The sequence below is a fragment of the Narcine bancroftii genome, chromosome 9 (assembly GCF_036971445.1).
Source record: "Narcine bancroftii isolate sNarBan1 chromosome 9, sNarBan1.hap1, whole genome shotgun sequence".
Classification (NCBI taxonomy): domain Eukaryota; kingdom Metazoa; phylum Chordata; class Chondrichthyes; order Torpediniformes; family Narcinidae; genus Narcine; species Narcine bancroftii.
In genome coordinates, this window is record NC_091477.1 from 102,863,513 (window position 1) to 102,872,369 (window position 8,857).

Here is an 8,857-nt window from a genome sequence, read left to right on the forward strand (position 1 = left end):
TTTTTGGATTCCACTAGTAGCACCACTTCAATTCATTGTTGATTCTCTCTCACTGAAGATATCATATGTGAAATATGTAAAATTGGCTTGGTTTAGTATTAGTCACTTTGCAGAACACTGCTCTGAAAATTTATAGCATTGAATCAGTGCAGTTTCTTTAATCCCTTTAGCTAATTAGATTCACAGAGTGATATAGTCTGGAAACAGGCAGTTCAGCCCACCAAATGTGAGCCAACTATCAACCACCCATTAACACTAATTCTACATTAACATAATTCTCCCTACATTCTATGAACTCCTCACAGATTCTACCACTCACCTATATACTAGGGGAAAGTTACAACAGTCAACTAATCTAAATACTGTGGCAGTTCGCCCACGCAATAGGCGAACAGGCTCATGGAGTCACGGGCGAATCCGCGGCAGGTCTGAATGTGAGAGCTCCGGATGCAGAGCAAGTCCACAGCCTAGTGGCTGATGTCATAAATATCCCAGGAGTTGCAAGCGACATCGGATTCCAAGGGATTTAAACGCATGCAAGAGTTCTATTAAAGCAGTGGTTCCCAACCTTTTCCTTTCCACTCAAATACCACTTAAGTAATCCCTATGCCATCAGTGCTCTGTGATTAGAAAGGGATTGCTTAAGGTGGTATGTGAGTGGGAAGGGAAGGTTGAGAATCACTGCTCTAGACCCAATTGTTACTGAAATATTTTGCTTGAGAAAAATTGTCATTGGTCCATTTCCTTTGGAGATATGAAACCCTGCACATAACAAATCAATTAGATATGATTAAAACAGTGGTTTTCAAACTTTTTCTTTCCACCCACATCCCACCTAAGCAAATCCCTTACTAATCACAGAGCAACAATGGCATAGGGAATACTTAAAGTGAAATGTGAGTGGAAAGAAAAAGATTGGGAACCACTGTATTAAAGTCAGTTGGTTCAACTCACTTTCAACTCTGCGTGGTTCTTTCTCCCACTGCGTGCCTAGTGTGACTACATTGGTGACCCTGATGGACCAAACGGCATTTGGATCCAAGGATTGCTGACCCAAGCACACAGAATGCAGTTTCACAGAAATTGCTGACAATCTGGACCTCACAGCCGCAGATCTGGTTTGAAGAGGCTGAAGCCCAAGTCCAGATCAGGCAAATCATCTTGGACGCTACAAAGTACTACTATGCGGTCGGTTCACTCAATCAGGAAACAGCAGGCCACATCGTCAACTTCCTACACCAGCCACCAAGTATGAAACTATCAAGATGCTCCTGATCCGTACTTTTGGTTCCCGCCATGAGCATGCAGAGAGCGGTTGCTCCACATGGATGGCCTTGGGGTCTGCGCACCATCAGCCTTAATGAACATGATGCTGGCACTACCAGACGGCCATAAGCCATGTTTACTGTTCAAACAAGTTTTTCTTGAACAGATGCCAGAAGATATCCACCTCCTCATCGCTGTCGACAATTTCAGTGACCCATGCAAAATAACGGCCTGCGCAGATATCCTGTGGCACACCAAGCAACATGGTGTGGCCTTCATCTACCAAGTTTCTGCATCACACCCTAAGGCTCGGGGCTTCCCCACGCCATCAATGAAGCTGGTGACACCCACAGCTGGGAGCGATCCAGTTCAGACCATTGGTGTTTTTAACCACCGAAAGTGGGGTTCAGGAGCCTACCATTGCTGCCCACCGTTCTTTTCCAGGAAATGCTGGGGCTAATATCTACAGTGGCTGGCCACCGAGATGGGCTCCTTTACGTATGGGACCAGTACTCTGGTAGTTCCTCGTAGACCTGTGACTATGCCACCCTCTCATCAATGAAATTGGCCACCCAAAAGGACTAAAGAGATGTTGGCTGTGGACACCACACCTACTAACACCGGTTCTGGGGTGGGGTCATGTGGCGGCTCGCTAATGCAACAGGCAAACCTGTATCATGGCATAAAGGTCCCGGGAGTCACAAGCGTTATCAGGTTCCGAGGGATTTAAACACATGCAGGGGTTCTATTAAAATCAATTGGTTCAACTCCCTTTTGATTCTGTGTGGTTCTTTCACTCGCTCTGTGCCCAGTGCGACAATACCAACTTTGAGATGTGGGAGGAAATGTAAGCACCTAGAGGAAACCCACATGGCCTCATTGACAACACCCAAGGCCAAGATTGAACCTGGGTATCTGGCTCTGTGAGGTGATGGCTCTACCCATTGCACAATTGCGTCACCCTATGCTTTCCCCACAAGGGATAGCTAATAAATCTGTTAGCATATTTTAGGATGCCCCTCCCAAAAATATTAGAACTTTTTTAGCGGCTTCCAGACTTTTAAACTACCACAATCTCCAGGTTATTAACCTGTTCATCTTAATTTTGCTCAATTCCTATTTGCTAATTAATCTTTGCTCATTTTCAATCTTCTGCACTCTCCTGTGCAATTGTCCCAAGCTTCTCGTCATTATTTATTCATTTGGCCATTATAACCTTCTTCCAGTTTCAAAACAAACCAAACTCTTCATATCAAATGCAGGACCAGAAATTGTAGATAAGCTTCAATGAAGCAAATGACTGTCACATGTTAGTAAAATGTTAAAATTGTAAGATTGTTGTCAAAATAAAGTCCAATATCAGTTTTACAGCTTCTGACGTCATCTTTTAATAGGCAATATTCTCCGGTTGTGGTGAACAAGGTTAGGAATCAATTTTCCAGCCAGCTCTAATCTGACTTTTCACTTCGATAAAGCAATTCAAAGAAAATCCTGCAAAGATGTTCTTCAGTACATCAAACACAGTGTCTGCAGATTTTTGTGGTTTACAAATGAGATGCTGCATTTTAGCTATTTCCTTCATTCTCTGACCGCCTAAAATTACGAGCACCTCTGGAACATGGGAAAGGCAATTTGGCCAATGGCCTGTCCTTTTTTTCCATAGCAGCAGGACAAAAGTGAGGTTAAAGTCAACGGTTTTTAAATGAATGACAACGAAAGTGAAATAACAATGAAAAGATTTCATGCATTTGTTAGTGATGTCACTTTAACGATGCTGCAAAATTGGACAGGTGTCACCTGTATGTTGGGTGATATGATAGAGAAATATAATTGTTCAGAACCTGGTGCAGATTACAATAAACCTAATTCAGCTAATGAGAAGGATATAAAAGTGACTGAGAAGGTGCAAAAGGCACTTGTCTGTTAATGGGTGTGTGCTTACCTATGGAATTTACAAAGGGAAGTGAAGGAGATGTTCCAGAAATTTTTAAATACAAATGTGAATATCCATATATACACACATACATGTCAACTGGTAGTTTGCATATATAACCAGTTAACCGCAGCAAGGATGGCCAGATTGCAGTTTACCAAGAAGTATTTAAAAGAACCTGCAGACTTCTGGATAAAGATCTTGTGGACAGATGAGACCAAGATGAACCTGTATCAGAGCGCTGGCAAGAGCAAAGTGTGGAGCTGTAAAGAACTCCCCAAGATCCAAAGCATACCATGAAGTCTTCTGCGGACACTAGTCATTGACATATCCACCTGCCTCCTGAAGAGTGTTTCTGATCTGTCGGATGTACTTTTGGGGATTTTCCTTCATTATGATGAAAATTCTTCGGTCATCAGCAGTGGAGATCTTCTGAGGCCTACCAGTCCCTTTGCAATTACTGAGCTTACCTGTACGCTCTTTCTTCTTAATGATGTTACAAACAGTTGAATTTGGTATGGTTTGGGCAAAGTCTCTTATTGTTTTATTCTTGTTTTTCAGCCTCCTAGTGGTTTCTTTGACTTTCCTTGGTACAGCTCTGATCCTCATGTTAAAAAACGGCAACTACAGACTTCAAATAGGATCAAAAGCTTTGAAGCAAGCCTAGCTCTTTTATACTGCACCAATGAAGCAATTAAACAGATCTGAGTACTCACAAATACCTGTGAAGCCGAATGTCCCAAAACATTATGGTGCCCTGAATGAATGAGTCTATGTATAAAAAGTGCTGTGATTTCTATATGGTCAAATCAAAATGTACACAAATAATCTTGAATAAAAATAAAATGTGCACTTTAATTACATGTGAATTGTTTATATACGCACACATACATTGGATGGAAGGTCTGAACTGAACCCAAACTGCTGGAGCTGTGAGGTAGCAGATCCACCACCTGCATCCTTGACAGGAAATGGCTGAAAGGACTTCATGAAGGAGTAGCCTTCATGGTTAAGGAAGAAGCCCATTCAATGATAAAAGAGGAAACAAAGGGAGGTCAGCAGGCAACAGATAACTTATAGAAATAGATTTAAAATTATTTGGAAGTTGCGAATAAATGTTGCAGTAACAATGACATCACAGCAGAAACTAACTAAATGTTCAGGAAAGGCAGGGTAAATTTAATCATGATTTTAACTTTCATATATATTCTGATGAGTTGACTATCTTGTGTCCAAATAATAGAGAATCAACAAAGAGAAGACCTCATTAGCTTCAGTCATGAGCGTTGAGCCGGATTGGGTTTTCAGTGTTCCTTCATCATGAACAACTGGTGCATTTACAATGAATGAAATGAACTTCCAGTAGTGATGTGTGCTGGAGATGATGACAGTCTTGAGATGCAAACAAACTTCACTCCAACAAGCATTTGGCTGTGATGAAAGCAATAAAATCTCAGTACAAGCGTCATTCCCCATTCATTTGCTAAGTATTTAACAAATCACCATCTCACCAGATGGAACACATCACAATAACAGAAAATCAGCTACCATGTCAGATCCAATCCTGTAACATAGTATTGGAGCCTACATTAGATTTCTGAAAGCTCTAGACAAAACCTGAGGCATAAACATCTCCCTCCATGCTTTTCATTACAATGTTAATGCGGCTTAGCTCAGTCCGCTATTTGCCCTTTCCCAAATATTAGGGCTGCAGGAAGTTTCTCAGCATCCCTGTGCCAAAACCAGTATTGAAAGCATAGCCTTTTCATTCTCTGTCGAGCTGATGAGGCTTGGCAGTTACAGTGATAGAATTTTTTTTGGTTGTTGCCCCCAGGAAAATTAAACAGCATGATAACTAAATTATATTTTTAATTCCATTAAATGCATTTTCTTTGAAAAGTCTGGTTATTGTTTGCTGTGAGATTGCCAACATTTGGAAATAAAATGTGGATAGTTGGAGTGGTGATGGGGTTTGATTTTCTTTAATTAAGAAAACACGACCAACACTTATTACAGTCTGCTATTGCAACAATACTCCCAGGCAGGTTTCAGTGTGAAACTTGGATATTTTCTTCACTGGGGGATGAGCACAGAGAAGTTTGCTGTTGTGGTGGACAGATAACGCGTCCCAGGCTTCATGAATTCACCACCATCAACACTGACGACAGCTCTTCAGGGGAGGGAGTGAACAGATGGGGAAAACATTAGGGCTGGAGAAAAGCAGGAGGTTAGAGAAGGAAAATTACATTATTTGATAATAATAAAGGCATATTATTTTTTAAAAGTATTGAAATGGACAGACTGAGTCCCCATGGCACATTTGCACCTGACATGCCCAATATTTTGACACTCCCTTCATTCTTGAGACAAAAAAAAGTGTTTTGCTGAAAATATACACAGATTGCAGCAAGACAAAAGCAACAAGGCATTAAGAATTGTGATGAGTATTTGGTCCAGAGGTCGTGCTACTTAATTGATGAAGTTTAAACAATCCAGAATAAAAATAAAATGAAAAAGAGTGAATTAATCAAGTCAAATACAGAAATATATAGAGAGAAGAAAAGAAACAAATTATTGAAAGGAAATTCAATTTTAAAAACTTCTTCCTGTAGGAATGAGACTTGAATATTTATGTTTTCTTTTTTGTGTGCCAGGAAGGCTTATCATTAAAACACAAATCTTCAGTACCACCCAGAGGTGAGGTTAAGCAGCCATTAATCCACAAAATTCACTTGGGGGCTGAAAGTGAATGCCCATTAAAGAAGCATATAGTGGAGAAACATAAATCACCCCAGCAACTGGGCTGCAATGTGCTATTCATGGAACCACTTTTTCATGCCACAAGCTGTTTAAAATTGACATCATAACATCAGTAGCTGTAATTAAACACATCTCTTTGCTGATAAAGGATGGGGTCAATGGTTCACTACTAAGACCATCAAAGTGAAATTAGAGACAATAATCATTTACTGTGCTGTCAGTCATGTTCAGCATGTGTGTACGCTGGCATGGCCAGCAATTATTCCTTGCCCTTCTTTTCGACCGTTACTTTCCACTTGTCCTTTGTCGTATTTTGGTATGCGAGTGGCTCATTCGTCCACTTCAGAATTCAGACATGAGGTATCCACATTGAGTACAACAGAAGTTACAAGGAACTAGTCTGGGTAAAGACAGATGGGCCTGGTATCTTTCAGCTGGATGGGTCTGCTATCACTTGTTCTGTTCCTATCTATCCAGTTGTAACCAGACCATCTCCTGAAAAGGTTTCTTTCCCCAATCCCAATGGCCAAGTTTTCTGAGTAAACCTTGTGAGATTTCAGAATAGAAGAAATGTGTACAGAAGCAAGTCATAGAGCCTTCAAGCAGACGAAGAATTGCTGGAGGAACTCAGCAGTTCAGGCAGTATCCATGGGCAAAAGTAATAATTTCAGGTCTCAGTCCTTTATCACAAGTCTTAATAAGGGGTTCAGACCCGAAATGTTAACCGATAATATTTTTACCCATGGATGGTGTCTGACCTGCTGCATTCCTCCAGCAATATGTTGCCTTCAAGCTTGCTTCCCCAGCGTAGAATACATTACATGCAGAGATGTTGACACTAACATGGTTGGCAAACAGCCTGTTTTGGCGTGGCATCTGGACCTGCCTGGTTGTGTTCTATGAGAAATAATGTTTGGAAGGTATGTTGTAGCCTTGAAAATAGTTTGCAAAGTTTTTGATTAAATGATGTAATCATAATTTCTGTAAACACTTGTTTGTCTCTCTACATGTTGTAGAGTTGGATCTGATGGCAGTGAAGGATGCTGCAGACTCTCCATCTTAATCAAATTTTAGAGTTAATTTGCACAATGTCCTGTCAATAAGATCACAGCTGCTCTGATCTTGGTGTGGGCCGAGTCTGTTCTTCGAGCCTTCCCTACTATCCAACATTTGGTCTTTCAAATTTGAAAAAACTCAATGGCTTTCCAAAGCTTCACAATCCTCTGAGAGGAAAAAAAATTGTTTCTCATCTTTCTTATGTGGGCTACCCCTTATTCTGAAACTACATGTTCTGGATTCTTTATCCCCCTCAAAAAGAGGATAATTCTCTCAATGTCTGAAGCAACTTGAAATCAGACGTTTGTGTTATTAATCCAGGAATTTGACAAATAGTCAGTGAAGTTTTCCATTCTCAATTGTGTATGTATGCGATATCCTCATTCAAATGATGCTTCCTTTGTTAAAGATAGAACAACTGGGAAATGTCCACTTCAGTCAATAACTCCCTCGAGAAAAGTAAATATTGCTGCCACACAATTTAGAAGAGTACTCAATCATTAAGTCAAAACTCCTGCCATCACTTGGTTTTCATCCACACACATGAAGAATGACTGCTATTTCATATTTCCTCTTGACATAGGACAGCATCCAACCAATATTTCTGCTGGTTCTGAGAAAAAACCCTATACATCTCATTCCTCCATGAATACCTTCCCATACACCCAATAACTTCTCACAATTCTCTTGCTAAAGCAGCAACACAAGGTGTAATTTATAGTGGCTAATTCATCTACCAGGCAGCATATTCTTGGGATGTGGGAGGAAGCCCATGTGATCACAGAGAGTACGTTCAAACTCCACATCGGGAGCTGATGAGGTCAGGATTGGACAGAGGTCCCTCTAACTGTGATACAGCTACACTAGCCGATGCATCATCATTGCCACCAAAAAGAAGAGGGTGGCATCCAAGAAATTATAATCTTTATCCTCATTGGGAGATAATATATTTGGGAAATAATGGGGTGGGGGGGTGTATGAGATGGAAATAAGCAAATAAAAAGACTCACAAGAGCCTCTCAATGGAGATGGTCAAGCAACTGTATTCATGAAGAGGGCGCACAAAATCAGTGAACCGGTGCGGACTCGAAAGGCCAACATGGCCTGTTTCCACTCCGTAAATGATTATATGGTTATTTCGGAGAGATTCCAATGATCAGGTAAAATCAGATTTTCTAAGGATGGTAGTTTGGCTAAACCTCTAGTTATCTTGGGCTGGATCATTCTTGGATCTTGGACTACCTGCTTGCAGCGACTGCCCCCAGTGCCCATGTGTCCACAACTGTATGTTCGGGATGTGGAAGCTTAGATGTGTCCTGGAGTTGGATGAGGACATGGCAGTTCAGGCAGCAAAGCTTCAGTATCCGATTTATTCTCATGAAAGTTGTTGTTTTGTGTCAGCAGTACTGTGCAGAACAAGGTGCAAAATTTCCATAAATTACAATTCTGTAAATACAAAATTTAAAAAAATAACTACTGTAAAAAAGAGAAAATGTGAGGTACTTTCCACAGGTTTATTTTCAGGTTTGAGATTCAGATTTGAGATTTATTGTCAGAGTACATGCATAACATCACATATAACCCTGAGGTTCTTGTTCCTGCACATGAAGCAGAATTACCATTTATTGGTAGAGCAAACAAACTGTACACAGCGTATACATGTAAACAAATTTAAAAACTGCACACAGATAATAAATGTTAAAAAAAAAACTGCAATACAGAGAGAATTTAAAAAAAAATCAAACTGGACAAGAGTCTTGATTGAGTTTGTTGTTGAGGAGTCTGATGGTAGAGTTCAGAAATCTGATGATGGAAGGGAAAATGCTGTTTTTGTAACATTGA

At 40.5% G+C, this 8,857-nt stretch overlaps 1 long non-coding RNA gene across 1 annotated transcript; it reads right to left on the reverse strand.

Annotated features, from left to right (window-relative positions):
* Positions 1-4,024: 4,024 nt before the first annotated feature.
* Positions 4,025-8,418, reverse strand: LOC138742548 (uncharacterized). The gene is made up of 2 exons (XR_011344257.1): positions 8,258-8,418; positions 4,025-4,630 (listed from the first exon to the last, which is right to left on the reverse strand). It is a non-coding gene; the product is annotated as an uncharacterized lncRNA (long non-coding RNA).
* Between the last annotated feature and the right edge of the window lie 439 nt (positions 8,419-8,857).